Source organism: Cervus canadensis, chromosome 5, assembly GCF_019320065.1.
Source record: "Cervus canadensis isolate Bull #8, Minnesota chromosome 5, ASM1932006v1, whole genome shotgun sequence".
Taxonomy (NCBI): domain Eukaryota; kingdom Metazoa; phylum Chordata; class Mammalia; order Artiodactyla; family Cervidae; genus Cervus; species Cervus canadensis.
Window position 1 is genome coordinate 61,224,262 of NC_057390.1, and position 25,667 is coordinate 61,249,928.

The following is a 25,667-nucleotide window of genomic DNA, read 5'->3' on the forward strand; positions in this document are numbered from 1 at the left end:
TGGTTCAACTCAGAATAACTTTATTCCTTGCTCATGTAACAGTCCAATGTTCTGTGCCATGATTTCAGTCAGGGACCTCGACTGGAAGATGCTGTGCTATCTTCAAGACATGGTTTCCATGGTCTCCCCAGAGCCTCTCTCTGTAGCATCATTTAGAAGGGAGAAAGAGAGGAGTGCATACAGGAGATTTCTATTGGTCATGTCAACTTGCATTCCATTGGCTATAATTCAGTCAGATGGCCACACCCTCTGTAAGAAAGCCTAGAAAATATGGTGTAGCTGTGTTCCTAGGAAAAAGAGAACACACATTTTAATCAGTTGCTAGCACTCCCTAGTATGACATGACTTCAACAGCATTATCAGTTTCTCTCAAAACCAGAGCCACTGAGATGTACATTTGAGCCAGTGAACACCACTTAACTAGTTTTTAAAATCTGAGAGATGAATGAGGAGGTAAAAGGGAGACAGCTCTACCTGTTGTCTTAAAGTTTTTTTCTTAAAAAACTTTTTCTTTTTAAATCAATAGCATGGCGAGATGTGTGCTGCAACCTTTCTGTAAGGCAATATGATGATACATATCTGAAATCTCTGAGGTTCATAGCAATTCCACTCCCAGGACATGTAAGCAGGGGAGCTCGGTGTCTAGAACACAAGCCTTGGCAACTACTAGAAACAAGTTTAAGTCTATATACTTACCTCTAAGCCTACAACTTTTATCTATAAAGTTAGGGTAGTAAAAATATATACCTCATCAGTTAAAAGACCAAATGAGATAATGCATGTAAAGCCTTCTTGAGTACAGTGCCTGGCATGTAAGAAACACCCTGTAATACTACTGAGTAAATAATCACCGATGTGTGCCGCTTGGACTCAGAAATGCTCATCAGAGATTTGCTACTAATTATTACATATTGAGGAAAACCTCAGAAAGGCCTAAACTAGGAGACTGGTTGAATAAATGATGGCAAATCAATGTGCATCCCTGAAAAGATATAGGAAATAATTCAGTAACAAGAAAAAAATGTTTCCTATATGTTGAGGTAAAGTGATTAGAAAATGGACTGTAGGGACTTTTCTGGTGGTCCAGTGGTTAAGAATCTACCTTGCAATGCAAGGGAGGCAGCTTCAATCCTGGGTCAGGGAACTAGGATCCCACACACCACAGAGAAGCTAATCCCGTGTGCTATAATTACAGAGCCTGAGTGCCACGACTAGAGAGTCTGTGTGCAGAAATAGAAGATCCAACGTGAAGCAACAGAGATCCCCTAGGCTACAACTACAACCCAACGCAGGCAAATAGACAAATACCTTAAAAATAAATAAATAAAATGGACTGTAAAGTGTGACCCACAGGTACAGATAAATGTGTATGTAAATTTATACACAGAACACGGACTGCAAAGGTATACTCTCAAAATGTTGATGATGGTTCTCTCTGAATGGGGCTGGGAGCAGGTTAAGTGACCTTGTTTTTCCTTTGTAGACCAGTGCTTCCTAGATTTTCCTCAATGAACTTGTATTGCTTTAGAAAAACGGAGCTTTTAAATTCCAGGACATGCTTAACGTGTGAGCATGATTTCTCCTCCCTTATTCACAACAAGTCTTCAAATACAAAGAAAAGTTGTGAAAACTTTTCAGGACCACTTTTTTCCCATCCTCTAGATTTAACAATTGTTTACATTTTGCTTTTTATTGAAGTATTTTGAAATAAATATAGTTATACAATGTCATAAGTTTCCGCATGAATATCTAAAAAGAAAGATTCTTACTAAAACAGAAATAATAGTATTTTATGTTTTAGAAATGGTAAAATGGCTAGATGCTTCTGTTCTTAGGCATATTTTTAAAAGTTAGAGATTTTATGAGACAGGGCCTCAGAAAGTCTAGTTATTAGACCAGGCTACGCATAGACTTACTACATTCTATTAAATCACTGGAGTCCGCTTTTCTCATTTGTGAAATAAAGTTGTCATGCTAAATAACAGTTTCCACTTTAAAAATCATATTTTCTTTGGGGGCAAGGAGAGAAACAAGTGAATTTCCACAATTAAGTTTGAGGGTCAGAGCCATCCCAAGAGCTAGCATGGAGGAAAATTTGAAATGAGGGGACTGGAGACCAGAGATATTAAGAGATTTTTCTAATTTATCCAATAAATAAACACACCTGTGACCTTTTGCTTAACTAAAGTAAACTCTTGAAACCCCTCCAACTCCCAGGCATGAGTTTCTGTATTTTAGTTTATCCAAGTCTTTTCATAGCTGCTTTGACTGTTTCATTCTTGTCATTGTGCTTTCCTGTAGCAGGGCCGGCGGGGTAGACCTTGGCCAAGAACATATCCAAGGAGCCCTCTGCCATTCAGTATAATACAAAGAAGTGCTGGGCCAGGGCCCCCTGCTCTGCATTTACATCACAAAGCCCAGCGTTCTGCACAGCTCCTCTCAGTGAGAGGCCCTTGGAAAATGTCAAATTCAGATCCAGCTTGGGATCCTACTGGCTGGGAACTTGGTTCTTGTGCACCCTGTGGTAGGGAACTAATCTCAATCCCTCAGTTTCCTGCCCCCGAAATAGAACTCACCCCTCCCTGCAGGAAACATGACAAAAATTCATTGTTTCAGGATTTATTCAGATGCTTGATTCATTGTGTAACAAATGGCAGTTGCAACTCCAGCCTGAGGACTAATGAGGATAAACTTGGACTGGAAAAGTTACCTCTGTAAACCAGGTGCAACTTCTATCATCTTCACATGGAATCTGCTTCCAGGCTCCCTATTTGACGGAAGAACACCAATGAAAAGTCTGGAAACCTAGATTCTCAATTTTCTCTGCTCTTAACTGCTATGTGGGCAACCCCTGAGCTTCCCAGGAACTCAGTTTCCTAATTTATAAAATGGAAGAGTTGGGCTCCCCTGGTGGTTCAAGTCCTGGAGACCTGGGTTCAGTCGCTGGGTCGGGAAGATCTCCTGGAGAAGGGAATGGCTACCCACTCCAGTTGTCTTGCCTGGAAAATTCCATGGGCAGAGGGGCCTGGTGGGCTACAGTTCATGGGGTCACAGAGAATCAGACAAGACTGAGTAGCTAACACTTTCATTTTTTCACTAGTTCTGATTCCTTTAAAGATACGTAGAATAACGTTTCTAAGGGTATTTTTCCCCCTTTTCTGGAAAAAAGTCAATATTTCACCTGTTTTTTATTTATTTATTTTAATTGAAGGTTAATTGCTTTACAGAATTTTGTTGTTTTCTGTCAAACCTCAACATGAACCAGCCATAGGTATACATATATCCCCTCCCTTTTGAACCTGCCTCCCATCTCCCTCCCCATCCCACCTCTCTAGGTTGATACAGAGACCCTGTTTGAGTTTCCTGAGACGTACAGCAAATTCCCATTGGCTATTTTACAAAAGTCATTTAAAAAGAATACATGAAGACTATCCATTCAACCACATTCCCTGTCCTTAAGGCAACTTCTTTACTAAATCTTTATATTTCCAAAAATAGCCTACTGAATTAAAAATACACATATGGCCAAATCTCCAATTCAATTTCTAAAAATTTATCCTACTGATAGACAGGAACATGTGTGTGAAGACACACATCGTGTTGCTTCTTGTATTATGGTCATTACTAGCCCACTATAATAACCTGAATGTTCATTAAGTATATTGTCATGCAATCATACTGAGCCCATTTTAAAAAAAAAAGGAAGTAGACTTATATGAACCTGAATCATGACAGTTTTTATGTTGCAAGTAACAGAAGATCCACTGCAAACTTGATTTAAATAATAAAGGAGATTTATTAGGTCCTATAAATGAAAAATCCTCAAGGACTCAGTTTTTTCCCATCTCTCTGCTGTTCTATCAGGGATAATAGCTTCTGGCCAAGCCTGGTTCTTTCCGATGGTGGGGGACCTATCAACCATAATTAGGGTTTCTAGTTCCATTCTAAGGCAAAGAGAGTGCCTATGCCCCAGCATTCCAAGTAAGGGTCTGGAAGTTCCCTTGGATTATACAAGCTGATATCTGCCATGAGAATGCAAAGTAATGATTAGCTTTGGCCAGTCAGTCCTGGATTCAGTGCTTCCTGGAAGTTTTGTGGGAAGCACAGACAAGTAAATGAAAATCTGAGCATTACAGGAAAGGAGGGGAGAATGGATGCCCAGTAAGCAGCCATCAAATGTCCACTATGATACTGGAGTATGAAATAGTTTCCAAGATACTTTGTTAAATGGAAAAGGCAAGATACAGAGGTGTGAGTACAATATGCTACCATTTGTAGTAGAAAATCGTACATGCATATTTTTTAACCTTTTTTTTAATTGAAATATAGTAATTTGCGATGTGTTAGTTTCAGATATACAGCAGAGTGATTCAGTTACACACAAATATATAAATATATATTTTCTTTTTCAGATTCTTTTCCATTATAGGTTATTATAAGATATTGAATATAATTCCCTGTGCTATGTGATAGGTCATTGTTGTTTATTTTATACACAGTACTGTGTCTATGTTAATCTCAAACTCCTAATATATCTCTCCTCTCCTCCCCCTGCTATCCCTTCCAGCAATCCTACGTTTTCTGTATTTGTGAGTCTATTTCTGTTTTGTAAATAAGTTCATTTATATCATTTTTAAGATTCACATATAAATGTTATCAGTTACTATTTGTCTGTATCTGACTTACTCCTCTCCGCTGCTTTTGCCTTCCAACTCTGGACGATATTATCTTCAGGATTCTCAAGAAATGAAGAGTCTTCAGCAAAAAAAAAACAAAAAACAAACAAACAAACACCAAAACAACTAACTCACTATGCAAATAATAAGAAATTAGAAACATGTATGTGTTTGTATGAATCAATTTACAAATGTCACTTATCCTGAAAGAGGTTTTAAACAATGCCCAAGAGCTAGTCACTGGGAACTCCAGTAAGTGACATAAATCCATGGATTTTTCTTTTCATACCAAGTTTCAGAAATACCTAGGGCTGCTCAATCAGTCACTCACTCAAAACTGCAAGGAATTCTGACAGTTTCTGATGGTTTCCTGAATGCCTACTATATATTCATGGAGTCAGATCATTGGTATAAATTGAGTTTTAGTAAACTGAAGAAAAATTGGAAAAACATCTGTGCTGTAAGGGTGCCTCCCTCCTGGGAAAGGATGAGAGAACTTTACATCATCAGCCTATAGCACTGAGTATGAAGCCAGGAATGACTTCAAAAACCCATTGCAAACTGCCAGCACTACTTTTGCAAAAAATAAAATTAAGATGTGTGTGTATGTGTAAAGTGCTAGACGTAAGAACTCATTTTTACAATGGATTAGAGGGTTTCAAATGTTTTCATAAGCGGAAAATGTATCAAAAATGAGAACTGGAGTTACAAATGCAGTGGTCAAAGCTAATGGTTCCCTTTGACACACAAGAGAGAGGGCTTTGCTTGGAAATAACTAGACATTCACTCATTCATTCAACAAACTTCTAATTTAATGCCTGCTCTGGACAAGGTACTGTGCTAAGAGCTGACGAAATAGGGACATGAACCACAAGGAAACCAGTAGAAAAACTATACTTGGAAAGCAGGTAATTATGAAGTGTGGGCAAGACAAGAGAGAAAAGTTATAAACATTGATGGATGCCAAGTACTTGTAGGAGGAAAACTATTACAGAGGGGTTACTGTTGCTCATTCAATATTAAGTCATCAGAAAATAAATGTGGATGAGGTAAAATGGCACAGTAATTAAACACATGAACTCTGAGGTCAAAAAGCCCGGATATAATGTCTGGTTACACCACTGACCAGCTGCATCAACTGGTAACATTACTTAACTCTGCTCCTTGGTCTCTGTAAGATAATGGAAACAGAGTTCTTGGCATAGTTCTTAGCATTGAATTTATGCCCCCAAAATTTAGCTATCATTGTTATTATTATTAGAGTTGAGTTGAATCACTGTTTAGTATTATCTATTTCTCTGCTTTATTTTATTATGCATGCAACAGGATAGACTGTTAACAGATTTACAAACATTTTTTAAGGGGTAGAGGCAGAAGGAGGACTGCAGAGAAATTACCCATTTACATTAAAGTTGCATTTACCTATATTTATTCATTAGCAACCCAGCAATTTTACCTTTTTGATATCACCCTGGCCTCTTTTTTTTTTTTTTTTTTCACAGTATTTGTTAATTGTTTATTTATTGAGAGACTATTTCTCACCCCAGATAGTCATAGTTTCATAGTTCAGGAACACAGGAAAGTGACAAACTTCCATGGAACTCAATCCAAGAAATTCTTTATATTCCAAATCACTTTGCACTCTGAAAAATACCAGCCTTCCTCATCTCCTCAAAATCTTTCATGGAATCATAATTTCTGTAGAAATCTGCATATGCCTTCTTTCTTCGTTCAGCCACAGCAAACTTATAGAAAGTTGCAAACCCCAGAGAGACCATGAATGCTCCAACAATATGAAATCGCAGACGTTTGGCCAAGAGGCCACGCATCTGAGGTTTTGCCAAAGCAGTGGACATGGTAGTTCTCCTTCTCGGCGGCTCAACAGCAACGTCCTTCCAGGCTGCCACCCTGGCCTCTTAATGTTGATTCTATGGCCTTTAAATGAGGTCTTTATTGGCAAAATGGCTGCTTATAATTTAATAACTCGTTTGGCTTGTTCCAACTTTAACGTCACTTCTAACATGTTAGATGATTGTAAGCTGTTATTTTTCTGATCTTCTCATGCAGCTCTAATCTCATCTTATACAGCATCCCTTTTAAAGAACAACAAAATTATTTGAGTGGGCTTCCCTGGTAGGCTCAAAAGGTAAAGAATCTGCCTGCAATATAAGAGATGCAGGTTCAGTCCATGGGTTAGAAAGATACCCTGGAGAAAGAAATGTCTACCCACTCCAGTATCCTTGCCTGGGAAGTTTCATGGACAGAGGAGCCTGGCAGGCTACAGTCCATGGGGTTGCAAAGAGTTGGACACAACTAAGCATGCATACACATACTCTGTGACAGGGGGACAACGAGATAGGAGGAGAAAGAAGCAACTTAGAACAACCATAAATTAGCTGTGAATCAAAGTGTTTATTTTCTGGAAGACTGATTTTTTCTATGCTTTACCCTATTTTATTAAAAATAGTGATAAAAAATGACCTCATATCTCCCTAAACCATCCCTTGGAATGGGATACAATTCAGTCTGAAAGCCAAAAAACACATGATCATTTTGATGAAATATTGTCATTTATAAAGTACAGGTCTCCAAGAAAGATGATACCAAAAACTCCAAAGTAAGTCATCAATATGAGTAACTGAAGGGCTAAGGAGGGAACCAAGAAGAAACTGCTACACGTGGGAAATAGAGTGATTTATGCCTCATTCCAGCTGCCCTGTGACTGATGCTAAACCTCTTAGAAATGGGACTGGATTAGGAAGACAACTTTTCTCTGTCAATTCAAGACTCCACATTAAAACAAGGTGAGGTGACCCATGACCATGTTTAACATTGATTAATCCCCCAATGTGACATGTACATATAGAAAGTATGACTTTCAGCCCTCTGGAATGTATCATTTACGAAAATAGTGGGAAATACTATACAGAAAGGAAGGACCAGCAGTGAATGGGAATGAGAAAAATCCCCTCACACACACACACACACAAATTAATAACACTATGTTTACTCCTTAATGCTCTCATTTTTTTGGTTGTATTTGCATCTTAACTTTCTTGATATGTCTCCCAACACACACACACACACACACACACACACACGGAGGAGAGACAGAGAGAGGAAAAAACAGCTAGATCATCTGGATCCATTTAGGGACTGAATTTCCTAAGTGCCAGTGAGATAAACAGACCCTATAATATAGTTGTCACCTGAACAAACCAATGTTTGATCAATGGTCCATTTGCTTGGTGGAGTGTGAACCTTGCCTGAGAGCTGAAATGACAAATATTAGTAAATTATTATCATCACCTATCATCAGACAGTTGGTTCATTGTCCTATGTGGAGTGAATTATGAATTAGGAATCTATATGTAGCTATAAACAGCACCACAGCATGACCAGATCATTGAACAATTGATTCCGCTGCTCCATGCTTTCTGAATAGATCAAATTCCTGTTCTGGAACCAGTGAACCCATGGTGGTATCCCTGGTCCAGGAGCTCTTAACACTGAGACCAGTGTTGGTAGCCTTTAATCATTTTTAACAATTAAAATCAGTTGGAAAAATAAGCGTGCACCATCACTAAAAGTATACTTCATCATTTGTAAATTAAGAATCACACATTATGAAACATTAAATAGAAATTAGAAAAGAATGATCTTTTATGACTTAAACAAAGTCATGCTATTTTATTTATTAGTAATGCAAAACAACTTTCCACTCTCACCTAAATATTAATATGTACAGTTTGTTATTGAAGATTTCTTATTCTTGTTCAAAATCTGTTTTGTTTTTAATACTTAATTAAATACTTAATAAAATACTTAATTTTATTATCTGTCAAAAACTGAAACAGTTTCTTTGCAAAGATCTATAGATCTGAATAGAAGGAGCACATCAGTAGTTACACTTTCCAAAGCTTTGTGTTTATACTTGGCCTTCAACCACACCCTCCAATTATTAAAGCATTTCTGTTGAAATTCCAAAAGTGAATTTCCTTCATCCCTGTTAAAAGTGAATCAGGAGGTGTGGCATGTTAATATGGTTAACACACTCAATCAAAATTCACTGAAACTCTTTATCTGGAGGATTTGAAAACAGATCAGATAATTTTAGTTTTCAAGTCTTTAAACTGTAGAGGTACAAGAAATTTTGTAGGAGATATACATGATATTTTCAAGAATAAAAATCACATGAAGTTGGAACTATTTCTAAGCATCCATTTTTCACATGTTTTCTTTATTGAACCAAGCTTCTTTCAAAAGGCAGTGCCTTCTCCCTTGGTGTTAAAAGCATCATTAGGTTAAGGGAAGGTTCAGAGTGGATGCAAATACCAATTTCAAGCAGTCTTTCTGATGATTTTTTTCTGACTTCTGATCAGATCTAACTGCCTGCATCATTACTTTTTCCTTATAGTTAGATTAATGAGGAGTTTGTTTGAGGAGCAAGAGAAGGCCAATTCTGCCATACGCTTGCTGTGCATTTGTGCATGCACTATTTGTAAAGTATTATCTTCAGTTGATGATTTTCTTGCTGGAATCTTTTAAAGCTACTTGTCCATTTAGTGAGAATTAATTTAAACTGATATTATTAGCTATAATTGCCAGTTAGGATGACATAGGTATAAACTATAACATGTCTCTACGTGCTGAGTGAACAAACAAGGATACTGTGGATCAACCAGAGGCTTGGGAATTTCCACTCCTTCTTAGAATGCTCACTTACCACATGAAACTATGGTAATGGATGAATGAGGCCACATGCGTCAGCCCATATGTTAAATACTTTCAAAATTAACATTTTTTATTTTTGCTAAAAATATTTATAGGGTCTTATACTTTCTTCCTACACCTACCTCACTGGATTATTTTACACAGCCCACTTTGGGGACTACTGGTCTACACAACTGCTTTGCTTTCAGAGCTTTTACATACGGCTATTCTGTCCCTGGGCCACTCTGCTCTCCACAACCCCGGCAGTGGTTAACTGCTATTTATCCTCCAAGTTTCTTGCTCATGGAAACATTCCCAGATCTTCACTGTCCTCTCAGTTTAGGCCCGGTCTTTTCTGTTACAAAGCTTTCATAGAATCATATTGCCTTCTTTCAAGAGCCCTTCATAGCACATAGTTACAGATTCATCTGTGTGATCAAGAATAGCCTCTCTGCTCTATAGAAACTATAAACTCCATGAAAGCATGGGTCACACTCATTTTCTATTGTATGTGCAACCCCTAGCATAGTGCTTCCCAAATATTCAGCATCCAGTGAGTATATGTAGGATAAGTGAGTAAATGACTTATAGACTATGAATCTGGAACTTATTCATATACATATTCATATATAAGGCATCTTGTTTTATCCCTTGTTTTTTTAAAAGGGAAACTTTAATGTAAGAGGGATATATGTTGGTGAAAATATGGAGGAAAAAGGAAACTTTGCACACTGCTGGTGGGAATATAAACTGGTACAGCCGTTATGGAAAAGAGTATCATGGTTCCTTAAAAATTAAAAATAGAATTACCATATGATCCAACCATTTTGGTTCTGGATATATATCCAAAGGAAATAAAATAAATATCTCAGAGAGACATCTGCATTCCCATATTTATTACAGAATTATTCATAACAGCAAGTTGTGAGAATAATCTGTCAACGGATGAATGGATAAAGATATCATATTGTATATAGTGGAATATTACTCAGTCATAAAGAAGAAGGTAATCCTGCCATTTGTGACAACATGGGTGGGCCCAAAGGGCATTATTTTTAGTGAAATAAGCCAAACACAGACAAATAGTGCATGACATCACTTTTGTGTGGAATCTAAAACTAAATTAGACTCAAAGAAGCAGAAATTAGCATGGTGGTTGCCAGAGGCTGGAGGATATGGGAAACAGGCAGATGTTGGCCAAAAGATACAAACTTTCAGCTATAAGATGAATAAATTCTGAGAGTTTAATCTACAGGATGGTATTATAGTTAGTAATATTGTAGCATATTCTTGAGATTTGTGAAGACTGTAGATTGCAAGCATTCTCACCCCCACAAAAAGAGGTAAGTATATGAAGTGAAAGATGTGTTAAATTAACACATTAAATTAACACAAGTTAATAACTTGATTGTGGTAAATATTTCACAATGCACACATATATCAAATCATCACATTGTATACTTCAATACATATAATATTATTTGTCAATTATACCTTAATAAATGGAGAAGGAAATGGCAACCCAACCCAGTATTCTTGCCTGGGAAATCCCATGGACAGAGGAGCCTGGCGGGCTACAGTCCATGGGGTTGCCAAGAGTCAGACATGAGTTAGCAACTAAACAGCCACAGCAGTGCCTTAATAAAAGGAAAGAAAAAAGAGTCAGGTGGCATCCTCCAGGTCACATCATTAGTTGAGAACAGTCAGAGGAGGAAGACCTGGCTCTTGGTCCCCAGGGCCAGTGATTTTTCTATGCATCCCAAAAGATGCTAAAGTAAAGCTATTCTTGGAAAGTACCTTTTTACCTAGATAATCAGACTCCCTGAGACCAAAAGTTTTCTTGAAGGGGTATCTAAAATAAATTTACAGGAATAAAGTTTTAAAAACAATAAGACAAAGAATCGCATAGAAAAGCTTTATAAAATAGGCCATGAATTGGCAATTCATGGAAGAAGAAATCTAAATTACCAATTAACAAGTAAAAGTATATGTAACCTAACAGAAGCATAATCTAAATTTAAAATAAGCTCTTTTTTCACATCAGAATGCTAAAGTTTAGAAAAGAATGATCATACCACTGGCTATTTGTCAAGAATGTGAGAAAAATGAACACTCATAAATTCTTTGTGAGAGCATAAATTGGTGCTACAAGGCCTGGACGAAACTGTGCTCACACACCGCAAACATGCAAAAAGTTTCTCAGAAGACGATCATGTTCTTCCCACCGGAAGTTGTGGAGAAGTAGGTGGAGCATCCAGCATCCCTTTCTCTCAAAGCATGGGGCAGATCCAACCAGGGGGAATATGTGTCCAGGATTCTTAAGGAGCAATCGAAAGCTCTAACTATTATTATTTTTTTTTTTATTGAAGTATACTTGAAAGGGGAGTTCCCTGGCTGCCCAGCGGTTAGGACTCCAAGCTTTCACTGCAGTGACCCAGAATTTAATCCCTGGTGGAGGACCTAAGGATCCCCACAAGCCATATAGCCAAAAAAAAAAAAAAAAAAAAGGATAGTTCATTTACAATGTACAGCAAACTGAATCCATTTTACATATATATATATACATATATTTTTTATGTCATTTTTTATTGAAGTATGGTTGATTCATGATTGTTCAGCAAAGAAATTCATTTATACCTAAATATATTCTTTTATAGATTCTTTTCCATTATAAGTTATTACAAGATATTGACTATAGTTCCCTGTGCTATACCCTAGATCCTTGTGAGCTCTAACTGTTGCTAAATGAATGTGCTAGAGCCTTTGTTGTGTCAGTCAGGTGCAATAGGTTAAGAACCTTGTTTCCTTAAAACTGTGGCCCTTCTGGGTCTCCTTTCCCAGCACCCTGCACCTACACTTAACACCCATCTGCGATCCCACTCGCTCAGCACATCCCAGATCACTCAGCCTGATGTAATCTCACCTCGTCTAAACCAGGGCTGGGTGTGTTCATCCAGTGAAACTGATGAGGGGCCAAGTGACAACAGCTCCTTTCTCTCTTTCATCAGTTATTTGAATGTTGGCTGACTGCTTGGCTTTTGTTTGTGTCGTTTTCCAGATTGGGCAGGGATGTCATAAGAAACTGCTTCCTAGGATCCACATTAACCTTGACGTAGCAGACATCTAACATTCTTGCACATTTGAAAAACTGCAAACAAGAAAGCCAGGAAGACCAGGAGTCTCTTTTTTCAGTTTCATGGCTTCTGTATGCATGCTTTTCACTCCTCTTCCAGAGTTGACAGGATACCCCTCATGAAAAGGAATTCAACCTTTAAAATGAATACTGAAATTCAAAAACATTGAATATTAGTTTATAAGCCCAAGAAGAGTGAAAAACTATACAGTAGCCAATAGTGTGAGTGAACAATGAGAAAAAAGGAAAAATTGCTTTCCACTAGAGAATGATGTTCCTGTTTCACCATCCAATAAACTATCTTGAAAAAATGGGGTGAAAACTTAGAAAGATAACCAGGCTTTTCAACTAGAAATAGATGTGGCATGTGTGTGTTTTAAATTAAGAAATGAAATTCAAGGCTCCTTTGCTTAATGAAGCCAGCCCTTTCATCTTTTAAAATGACAGTTAAAGTCAAAACGGGAGTTTTGGGTGGGGGGATGGAAATTTAGGACCTCCCTTCAGACATTAATAAACACTACTCCACATTCTAAAACGATTAGATCTAATTTGGCATAATTGCTGAACTTTCCTGAGCAAAGACCTGCAACTCAGTTGTTGTAACTGCTACACTCTTTTCACAAAGAGCAATCACCTCAGTACTGGGCTCAAGGTTCATGCCTTCAGAGAGGCGTTGTGAGGAAATAGATTCTTGGCCTCGTATATTAACAGAGAATTTTTATTTTCTCAAATTCACCTTAGGAGTGGAACAGAACACAGATTTGAGAAAACCACGGAGGTGTTTTCTGGGACGCTGTCTTGATGAAAATTCATGTGAGGACAAAGAAGACATTTGTTTTACTCCCTCTCAGGCAAATTTCACTCTACGTTTGTTGAAGTTTAAAATTGTATTGACCTCAACATTTTTTCACCCTAAGGACCTCTGCTTTCTTATGGTGACTTTCTGTCCAGCTTGTCTCATCTGGCTAATTTAGATCTTAACCCCTCAAGGCAGACAACATGTATTTTCCAGTGTTTTCCTTAGAGCAACATCATGCTGATAAGTTCAGTAAATCTTGAACAGCAATACATTTTTCATGGTCACCTCCTCTAACTCCTGTTTGCTATGCTGGCCTCCCAATTTCAATGTGTGTGGTTCACTGTTCTTTCACGAAGCTATTGGAGTGGCTAGGAATTTTTCTAATTCAAGTTTTGATGATTCACTTGGGATCTATTCCTAATATATAGCAAGAGGGAAAAAGCAAGGGAGGAAGGGAGGGTCATTTTGATCAATATTGATTATAACGAAAGCAAGGGTAGCCCTTCTTTCACAGTTAGACTGTTGAGGACCACCAATGTTTGAAAACAAAGTATTTAACCTTTCTTATGTCAAATATATTTAAAAAGTATTCTTCTTCTTCCTCACCCCATTTGCCATAAAGAGATTAACCAGTAAGTTGAGAGACTCCAATGCCAAATACATTTTCCCCCAAGATGTTTAGTGGTGATATTCTTAAAAATTGTTTTACCTTCATACATACCAAGAAGCATCAAAATGAATTAGAAAAATAAACGTAAAAAATCTTTTCAGATTAGAAGTCTCTCCCTGGTCATGCCAATTTGTTAATATTAATAGGTGTTTCTTCGGGAGAGCCTGAGAACCTGCACGGTAGAACATGCTAGTCTTATGCCGACTCTCGTGCTTACAATGAATCATTGAATAAATTATTACCATCCATGGAGACTGCCTCTTTGGATAATTAGCAATTTCAATCTAAGAAAGATACTGTAAAGTACACTTCAGCTTCGACATCAATAGACAAAACGCTGGGGTAAGTAGCTAAATTAGACTGCTTTAAATACTATCTAGAACTTTTATTTCAATTACATGCCCTTAGAAATTTCTACCTAAAACTAGATGATACATAAGCCTTTTTAGCATATAGTAGCAAACTGAGATTTTATAACAGAGAAATGAGATTTCACTATACTTTTAGAAATTTGTCAAATAAAAGACCTTTAGGTAGAATTTATTCTATATGCGTAAATAAACAGAATGTAGAAATTGTGCCAACTTTTCTCACAGACTCCCCCCACCCCAGTTTTGTGTATGACCTTATAGTAAAAAGAGAATACTCCCTATGGTCACTAATTTGATTATATCTCCGTCTGTGAATTAAGTTGATGACTGTATTTCACTTGGGAAATTCAATGCTCTATAGTTGAAATACAGGTTTTATGACCTCAGCCCTGCTCTCTATTTTGTAGCTTAATAAAATCTATAGGAATTTAAGAGTAGGCAGAAGATTTTCTGAGACTTGCATTCTTGCTGCATTGTGACTAAAACTGAAGCTTAAACAAGTGTATAAGCAAGTGAAGCTTATATTTCAAAAGTATTTTTATTTTTGCAAATAATACAATTTTATGTAAATTATTTCAGTTGTTATTTCATAACAACAAAAGTCAAAAGACAGAAAAAATGGTACAAAAACATTTGGAATCAAACAGGGGAAAAATTCTTTTTCTTGGGCATGATAAAAAATAAACCTAGACAAAATTTAACTCCTGTTTCCTTAGCCTTTCACAAAACACTCAGGGAAGGCTTACCAACTAAAAAACAAAAGAAGAAGAGTTGTTAAAAATCATTTAATCAGCTCATTACAATGCACAGTCTCTGAGGTGATTTTCACAAATACATAGACATTTAGAAAAGAGATTATTATAAAATGTAAAGCAGAAGTAATTTATAGATGTATGCAATTAAAGCAATACTACTTTACTAATATGACATTCTCCAGAAAAGCTCAAAGCACATTTTTAATAATTGGAATCTTAGAATTATCATTTTGGAAAGGTCTGTATCCTCTATTTGACCACTAGAATTGAAAAAAAAGGGGGGTAGCCTTTTTTTTTTTAATGGCTTCATCTTGCACTCTGAGAAATGTGTTTTAAAATTAAGTGACCAGAAGACATTACCACTGGCAAAGCATTAGCAGGGAAGAAACCTCGATAAAATTAACAGGAAGACACTGAATCATTTCTTCTGTTAGTGAAAGTCATAGGCAAAAGTTCTAAAATTATACAATTACAAAAATAAATCAAGTGAGTGTGTCATTTCTGCTTTTCTACATTAATAAATTAACCATGTAACATTGTTCAAAATTATGTCAGTTACGCATATAATAATCTTTTAAATTAATGAAGTGATGAAGCGGTTTGATGACACCCATGATTTACAGGGCTGCTTTTAGCTAATGTTAAAAGCCTTTCATTTAATAAATTGCCCCCTTGAGAAATTACCAAAAATGAATATTTTCTATGCTAAATGTTTCAAGGTTTACACTTTTTCAATATATTAACAAATGGCAAGGGAGACGCATTTTTCAAAATCTATCTTCTTTTACATATATTTAATTGAAATTAATTAGTATATGACTTTAAAAGGAAATGATTATACAAGATTATTTATGAGAATTTTTGTGAAGCAATAAAGCTGAATTTAAACAATGAAATTAATCATATGCTTACAAAATTTTGATGATAAATTGGGAATCATTTCCTCTTTCATGAAAGAGGAACAAGTCTATGAAATCTATGTTCTCAAAATATGGTGTAAAACTCCACACTCTGAGCTTAATCATTGCCTTCATTGTTTGTTTGCAGTTTTTATTAAGATTGAACTATATTGCTAGTAAGGATTTGCAATTTTTATCATTATTTTTACTTTGTTCACTTTTACCTAAACATTGCTTCATGAATTGTTATATGTGATTTCAGCTCCAGAATATTTCTTAGTTCAATCATGAATAACAATCGTCAGACCTTCCAATCAAAATATATCATTTACATTGTCTTGTAGTTTTATGTGGCCTCAGAGACGTGTCTGAATACAAGAAAAATCATATCTTGTGGACAAATGTTCTATAAGTTTGTTAGGAGAGCAAAATAGATTTCAGTCAAGCCAGGATATGCTTGCATGTGATAACAGCAAAAGAGAAAAGGAGCTAAATATAACTAGGAAAGAAAAAGCCTGAAATTGATGTTCTCTGTACTTATGGATTTGTTTTCATAATGTGGAGACTGGTTTTTATTCCACTTCTGAATTAGTAATGTGCCTAGTACTTTGGGCCAATTTCTTTTCAAAGCATTTGCAGTTCCAGCCTGGAAACAAGAATAATTAATTTGTGCTTCTTGAGTCCAATGGATGCAATTTTAGGCAGGCAGATGTCAAGGAAATAATTTTTAAAATTCTTATAATCGATGGCAATGAAATGGAGAATTGCCTGTTGGCATTTCAAATGATTTTAAGGAATTTCAAACTTTCATCGATGAATTTTTAATGTGCACTAATCATGGATGCTCGGGGGGCTGCAGTCTGTGCACAGTGAAACAGAACTCAAAGCCTATTATTATTTTTCTTTAAAAATGGCTTCAAGACTTTTAGTTCCTTTATAACATGCAACAGCATCGAACTAGTCATGAGTACAATTATTGGAATGAGTTCCATTTTTAAGAGTTAATTTAAAAAATGGAAAAGAATCAGTGATCTTTGCACTACACGTACCCTGTGTAGGACATTGGCAGGAGGATGCTATTTACTATTAGAGCTACATGCGGGTCCTATCACTTCCCCTGATGAGCCGGCACAACCTACAGACGTCTCTTTGCATTTGGGAGAAACATCACAAGAGCTTTAGGATGACAATTGCAAAATATTACATGCCTCAAAGTTAGAGATATCTGATACTGTTGGCACTGATACTGAACTCTGTTTTTGTTTGGGTTATTTCTAAGAAGTGCCTACAATGAGTACAAAGTTATATGGTATAGGCATTTATTAAAATCTTTTCCTGGACGAACTAAAACCTATTGAAATCTCAACAGGAGGGGTGGAAGGAATATGGAGAGCTTTCCAATGCTTTCTGAGGACCCTACAGATCAAAGGATAATTTTGAAATAAAAGTTTAACTTCTGGTAAATCACCCCCCATGTTCTAAACCACACTAACTATGGGAAATAAAATGTTAGATCTCTGGACCTTAGTTTTATCTGTTCTTCAAATGGAGTCATGGTATCTATTTTTAGCAAGAATTACAGCATCCTTTTTTCCTACCTCTGCTGAACTGTAGAAACAATGAAATAATATACGAAAGCATTTTAACTCTTTGAAAGAACTGTGCTATAGAGATTCAAGTAACTTAGAAATTTTCCAAGCCCTTTGAAGGTAGATAATGGTGTAAAAAGCTTACAGATTAAAAATACATTTATGGTATATACCTAGATAGGTACAGATTAGAAATTTTCTTGTGATTTGATAGCAGATTTTCTTTTTTAAGTATGTTCAATTAGATTAATAAATTCATATTCTTTGCACACTCCAAAAAAATGCCAGGAGGAAGAGGCCAAGAAACTTACCCAGAAGTAGAAGAAAGGCCTCACCCCCACACCCACCCCACCTCCAGAATGTTCTAAATAGAAACTTCAGTGGAAATTTGGCATCTTCTGTTTACTCCTGATAGAAACAGATGCACAGTGGCTGAGTAGCATAACGCTATACCTGCATCCTTTTTCTTTTCAAAGATCCATTTAGAAGTCGGGCAAATCTTTCACTTTTTACAACAAAGAGCATAGCGAGTCTGCCCGTTTTTGAAAACAGAGTGTAGGACGTACGCTCACAGACAAGGACCCAATAAAATGCTCTATTTATTGGCTAAGCATTAACGGCGTCTCTTATTTTACTCCTGTGACCCTCTCTGGCAGTTAGTCACACATTCCAATTGAGCCAACTCCACAAAGATATCCCTCATGTGTAAGGAAAGTGAGGCGCCTAATTGGCCATCGACCTCTGGCTTCCAGCTCCCCTGGTGTCACAACCCAGCAGCTCCCAATCCGTCACCCCTAGAGCCACACAACCTGTGCCAAGTGGACCAAGGTGGACAAGGCTGAGCCTGAGGTTCAGAGCCGGTTCCCTGGCCCACCGGAGTCCCCAGTCCAGTGATCAAAGCCTCAACAAGTGCTGTCATCCTCACCTGAGTCAGTGCTGGTCAAAATACAGTGCGCAGAAAAGTGGATGTTACCAGAACAACTTTTAGTGCTTGGTTTTTATTTTCTTTAGTTTTACTATTACTTTCTCTTCATAGCTATGGTATTGCAATCCCACTTATGATAATGATACCAAATTCCCCTTCAAAACACACATATTTGTTTTTTAAAGAAGATTTCAAGAAATTTATGAAATAATAGCATGGGAAGGCAAAGATATGGCAATAATTGTGTAAGTGATTTGTGACTAGCTGAAGAGGAGAAAACACTGAACTAGAGGATGCTAAAGCAATTATGGGAAAAGAATAACCACTCTCTCCTTTCAGCTAGCTTTTCATCAAAATGATTAGAATTCAATGATGAAGTAGCTTCCTCTGTGTGTGTGTGTGTGTGTGTGTTTTAATCGATCTCTTTACAACTCTTAGTAGCAAGTAGATAAGGTAGGTTTCTATCACCATTTTACAGATGGAGAAACTGAGGATGAAAAGGCTCAAGTTATTCACTTAAAATCACACAGCTAATTAAGTGCTGAGCAAGAAAGAGTGAGCCTTCAAAATAAATAAGGCTTTCTGCTCCAAAGAGAATATACTTTTCAGTTTAACATTTTATTCGATTACAAAGGTCACATGGGGACGGCAGAGTTAAGTATTGCCTTTGTATTAAATTTTTGCATTCACTCACTGAGCATTATTTCTATACCTTTTCCAACTGTACATCAGACATAATAGGAAAATTCCTTGTGAGCAATATAGGATATGAATCCAACTGAACTAATTAGCTCACAATGGTGTTAGGAGGTTAACTGTCTGATGGTGATAAAACATTTTATTGACGGAAAATGCCATATTAAATCCCCCAAATTACCATTGCACATATCACTATTAAGTATTTATATTCAACAAGTTTACAGGTAAAGAAAAATATGAATATCATGCAGTTATTCCATTTCTGATCAGTCCTTGGAGAGGTAATATTTAATCCTGTCTCTCACACTATAGGGCTATCAGCATTTGTCAGGGAGGGCTGATGAATCAGGTAGTCAATAGGCATTTAGAGATAGGCAAACACATATATTCAGGAAATGCTGCCATTTTGTCATTTTATAGGAACGAAGAAGTATTCAAATAAAACTTGGTTTGCCACTGTGTTTGTTTTTTTTTTTTTTTTAAAAACAGAAGTCATAATTTCTGAAAGCAAAATTTGTAGCTTCAATTGCAGATTTAGTCATCTCAGTCTGTACCATGAGACCACAAATTGTATGACATCCTTAAATTAAAGTGGCTCCTCAGAAACGTAAATATTTCCACATGAAAGGTACACGCCAAGTCAAAGTTACACAAACATGTAGATTGCCAATAAAGTTTCCAGTATCACCAGCCATTCAAAGGCATTCAAGACTGCAGCATGGGAAGCTGTCGTTTCTAGAAGGCAAAAAACGATAAACAAGAAGATATTCTAGCCCTGTGATTTTTCAATGAAATAGCCAATCTGAAGCTTCTCAACTAGGAAATCTGACCTGGTGTTTTGTAAGAAGACCGCTTCATAGTGTGATTCGTATTTTTTTCAAAGGAACAAAACTTCTGCTTGTTTGCATGGTCTGCCTTTGCGCTTTCTAAGAGACTATTTCCTCCAGTGATACGGACACTAACAATTCGGTACAAGGTAGGCGTGTGATCTGACATAAAGTTCTGAAGTGTAAAGAAATGTAACCTAATCTCAAAGTGAAAAGCGAGAGACCACATCCACAAGCGTAATTATTAGACCACCACCGACCTTTCATGCTGAAATTAGTAAGCATTCTCATTTTCCATACGCAATCACTTACTCTCCATCCCCTGCTATTAGTGTTTCAAGAAGCAAGGACATTTAAATGAAAAAAAGAAAAAAAAAAAAAAGCCCTTTGTTAATTTGAAGCTGAGAATTCAATCCACTAATATTGACAAAAGTGTCCTCTTGATAACTGCCATTCTCCAATAAGACAGCATCACAGGAGACTCACGGAGGAAGGAGCTGGTTAATGTGATTCTATTCTGTATCTCCGTATTGGTAGAAAGTAACATTTTTTATTGCAAAGTGTTATATTTAAGGCCTTTTGAACCACAGCTCTCTTGTAGATAAAAATCACACAGAAAACTCATTTGTGAATGACCCAATCTGAACAGTAACTTCAATGGTATTTTGGCATCTTCTAGGTCCTTTAAAAATCTCAGGTGGTGAATGGTTTACATGACATGCAAACAGCTCGGAACCTGCTAGCTTACAGGAGATCAGGACAAGCAACTAGCTGGTCTCAAGCATCCTAGTTCTGATTAGACAGCAAAAGGATTAACAATGGCTGAGTATGTACGTTTTGCTTATCAAAAATGTTATTATGGGGGTGGGGGAGCAGGATCTGGCCCAGGCATCAGTCCACAGCTTTTACCCTCTCAGCTGGGACAGTGACTCGTAGCCAGACTCCTCATACCTATAGCAGAAGGTACTTCCTCCCCTTCTCAAAGTGGTAGGAAAACTCCTCAAAATAATGACTCCTCTCACAAAGTCACAGCCAGCTGGCTGTCATTATAGCTGTGAAACTGTCCCACCCATCTGTGCACAATGAGGGTGGCTAACTCTGCTGAAGAGCAGGCTGATGGGCTGGACATTAGAGTGAAACAGAGAGGTCACACGGCCTCGTGGAGGTGCCCCAGGAAGCAGAGGCGAGGGAGTGTCCCAGCAACAGAGAAGGAGGGAACCAAACCACTTCCCATTGTATTTTACCTCCACCCCTTGATAGCCTCGTGATCCTGATGACGCCAGACTTGTGTCAGCGCCGGGTAGGCCTAACACACGTGCGATGTTGGGGTGGATGGAGCTTTCGTGAAGTTCACATGTGTCTCAGCTCTCCACCACTTCTCGCTGTCTCTCCTCCCACTGTCAAGACCAGCCATCCCCTCTTCCCACTCTGCTGCAGTGTCCTCAAGCGCTTTGAAGAAGGTGAGAGTTGAAACTGGAAGATCCCACTTAATCTTGATGAGGATAAAGGGAAAACTCATGGTGGGGACCAGGAAACCGGGCAACAGTATTTTTTGCAATGCCAGTTCCTTTCCTCATTAGAACCAAATCGTGCTGCTGCATGCTCAATTGCTTCAGCCATGACTGACTTTTTACAGTTCAATGGACCATACCCCTCCAGGCTCCTCTGTCCATGGGATTTTCCAGGCAAGAATACTGAAGTGGGTTGCCATGCCTTCCTCCAGGGGATCGTCCCGACCCAAGATTAGAACCTGAATTTCTTATGTCTCCTTCATTAGCAGGTGGGTTCTGTACCACTAGCGCCACCTGGGAAGCCCAGAACCAAATCATAGTGGTTTAATTCTAAATATTTATTAAGTGGCTCCTATACACAGGCCACTGAAACATAAAGAGCGGACAGCGAAAATCATCACATAATAAGAAAGACAGAACAAAGCTGTGAGGTCCTTCAGTCCTGCCAGTATAACCTTACTCAGAGGTCGGGAGGGGGCAACCAAGCCTAGAATCAAATGGTTTGCATAAAATTAATACTGAATGAGGGGAGAGGAACCAAAACTTTATAACATTCACCAAAGTAAAATTTCTGAATCAGGACTGACTAGCAGAATCGTTCTCACAATAGTCATCTCAAAACTTCTGGATCAGATGCTCAGGCTAGAAACTAGACATGTAACTTTAACATTTTTCTGAGATAATTTTGACCTGTGTCCTCTGGAAGAGAATAGCTATAAACTAGTAGTTCTCAAACCTAGCTGATTAATTCTAAGAATCACCTGGGGTCTTAAAATTATGGATTGCTGGTTTCTACCCCACCCTGAGTTGGTCAGAATCTTGAGAGGTGGAACCCCAGAATATGAACTGTTGAAAGCCCCTATCTGATTCTGATTATCAGCTAGGTTTTGGAATGGTTGCTTTAGAGCATCCCAAGAAAGTCTCAACACTTGTTGAGTTCTAGAGCCCCACTGAATAGCACCACATTCAAACTGGGAAATCTGGAGGGAAGGGGTTCCCTGGTAATCCAGGGGTTAAGAATTTGCCTCTCAATGCAGGGGGACGCAGATTTGATCCCTGGTCAGGGAACTAAGATCCCACATGCTGCAGAGCACCTAAGCCCACACACTGCAGCTACTGATCCCACACATTCTGGAACCCGTGTTCCTCAACAAGAGAAGCCACTGCAACGCGAAGCCACAATGAAGACCAGCACAGCCAAAACAAAAAATGAACAAAGAAACAAATAAAACAAACAAGAAGGAGAATCTGCATTTGGACAAATGCCAAAGGCTGTTCTGCTGTATTGTGATCAGTTAACTGCAAACACAAGGAAGAGACGGATCTCAGGTTTCAGACGTGAAGCCTGTATCCTTCTCATCCAATCATTTATTCAAGTGTGCATGCTAAGTCGCTTCAGTCATGTCTGACTCTTTGTGACCCTATGGACTGTAGCCCGCCAGGCTCCTCTATCCATGGGATTCTCCAGGCAAGAATCCTGGAGTCGGTTGCCAGGCCTTCCTCCAGGGGACCTTCCCGACCTATTGACTGAACCCACGTCACTTACCTCTCTCGCGTCAGTAGGCAGGTTCTTTACCACTTGCGTCACCTGGGCAGCCCCATTTATTTATACAGCCCCCCAAAAATAAATATACTAAGCCTCACAGATATGCCAGGCACTGTTTTAAAACATGAAATTAATGATCTAGTGATGAGGATAAAAGCACAATAATTATAATGCACTGTAGCAAGTGTAGAAATAAAGATATGTTTTTTGCAAAGTGACATATGAACACAAAGGAGGGAAGTAACTAACTCAGCCTGGAGGAAATCAGGAAGGTTTTCCAGAAGAAAGTTAGCTTGAATTTAAAAATAACACAGGAATTCAGTTAGAAAAAAATCTTATATAAAATAGTCGCAGTGTTTCCAAAAGTGTGTTCCTCAGACCAGCACTCTCAGAGCCCTCAGGGGGGTATCCCTGAAGTTGCCGCCCACAACTCCACAATCAGAATTTCTTGGCGTGGCACAAGGAATATTCCTTTCTATTGAGCTCTCTGGGTGATTCTGCAAAACAGTAGCTTGTGAAAACTACTGAAGAGACAGTTGAAAAAGCTGGGTTTATTCCAGGAAATATAAGTGCCTGATGTCAAAATGGAGACTATTTTTTGAAGCTTTTAAAACCAAGTGACACACCTGCTTCTGGCCAGCATGGTGGTAACAGGGACCGGATGCACCCTTCTACCTCAGGAAACCGAAAACAGAACAGAAAAGAAAAAAGGAAAGAAAAAAAACAAGAAAGAAACAAGCAAGCAAACAAACGATAGTTTTCAAGGCAACGTGTATCAAGGAATAAAGGACCGAGATCCTCGGGAGAGAGGAAAAAATGACGTGAGCCTTACGCTTGTGTTGAGGTTTCCAAGCTGTGGTGCAGGAAGGAGAAGCCCAGAGGGAGCAGGGCAGACTCTCTGAGGTGAGGGAACAGAGCTAGAACGCAGTCAGAGCTGGTAGGACAGAGGCCCGGGAGGAGAAGAATGAGAAGGATGCTACTCTACATGGGAATGAGGGGCTATTTTGAATACCTCCATGCAACCAAATTCAACAACTTGATTAAATGGACACATTTCTTTCAGGATACACTTACCAACATTTACTCAGAAAGGCACAGAGAACCTATATATCCCTACCTATTAAAAAATTAAAATTGTAGTTAAGACCTTCCCAATAAAAAACAAACAAGAAAACGAACAAACAACAACAGTCCCAAATAGCTTCACTTGTGAATTTTACTAAGCACTTAAAGAGAAATCATCCCAACTCTGCCCAAACTATTTCAGAGAGTTGAGAATGAGGGAATATATCTCAATTCATTTTATGAGGCCTGATTTACCATGATGCCAACACAACACCAAAACTATTTTTCCATATGCATGAAAAAAATGTTAATTTGGACTTCATTAAAATAAAAAACTTCTGCCTGGCAAAAGACACTGTTAAGAGACTAAAAAGACAAGCCATAGCCTGGGAAAATAGATATCTGACAGAGGTCTTATATTCAAAATATACAAAGAACTTGTAAAACTCAACAATAAGAAAAAATACACCCCAGTTCTGACAAACAACATACCAACTAGGATATACAGGTGGCAAAAAGTCATATGAAAAGATGTTGAACATCGTTTGCCAGTAGGGAATTGCAAATTAAAGCAACAACATGATACTACTACACATCAATTAGAATGACTAAAATCCAAAAATCTGACAATACCAAATGCTGACAAAGATGCAGAGAGCAATAGGTGCCCCCATTCATTGCTGGTGGGAATGCAAATGATACAGTCACTTTGGACAATAGTTTGGCAGCTTCTTATAAAGTTAAATATACACTTGCCATATGACCGAACAACTCTACTCCTAGGTATTTATGTAAGTATTTGAAAACATATGTCCACACAAAACTTGACAAATTTCTAGCATGTTTATTCATAATTATCCAAAACTGGAAGCAATTAAGATGTCTTTCATTTGTAAATGGATGAACAAACTTTGATACATCCACAAAATGGAATTTTATTAAGTAATTTTTAAAAGTGAGTTATTTAAGCCACAAAAATAGATGAAGGAGTTTTAAACACATATTGCTAAGTGAAAGAAGTCATTCTGAAGAAGTCACATACTCTACAATTCCAACTATATGATATCCTAAGATAAAATTAAACAGAAAGTAAATAGATCAATGGTTTCCAAAGAGAGAGGGTTGAATAGATGAATCATGGGTTTTTTTTTCCCCACAGTGGTGAGATGGTTTTGTATGACACCAGTATTCTTGTCTGGAGAATCCCATAGACAAAGGAGCCTGGCGGGCTACAGTCCATCGGCTCGCAAAGAGTCGGACACGACTGAGTGACGAACACACACACACACACACACACACATAAGGATAGATACATCATATTATGCATTTGTGAGGACTCCTATTTACAAATGGAGAAACAATGTATTAAATTTTTTTTTTAATTATTTGAGAGGTCCTGCATCCTAAAATGGCATATAGACTATGGTAAAGAATCCAGCTATGATACAAATGTAGCATACAAATGAAAAAAGTTCAAAGAAGGAGATGG

The 25,667-nt window shown here is 37.8% G+C and overlaps 1 long non-coding RNA gene across 1 annotated transcript; it reads right to left on the bottom strand.

Annotated features, from left to right (window-relative positions):
- Window positions 1-222: 222 nt before the first annotated feature.
- LOC122442632 lies at window positions 223-24,026 on the bottom strand. Its single transcript, XR_006269681.1, has 3 exons — window positions 23,946-24,026; window positions 2,711-2,767; window positions 223-287 (listed from the first exon to the last, which is right to left on the bottom strand). It is a non-coding gene; the product is annotated as an uncharacterized LOC122442632 (long non-coding RNA).
- Between the last annotated feature and the right edge of the window lie 1,641 nt (window positions 24,027-25,667).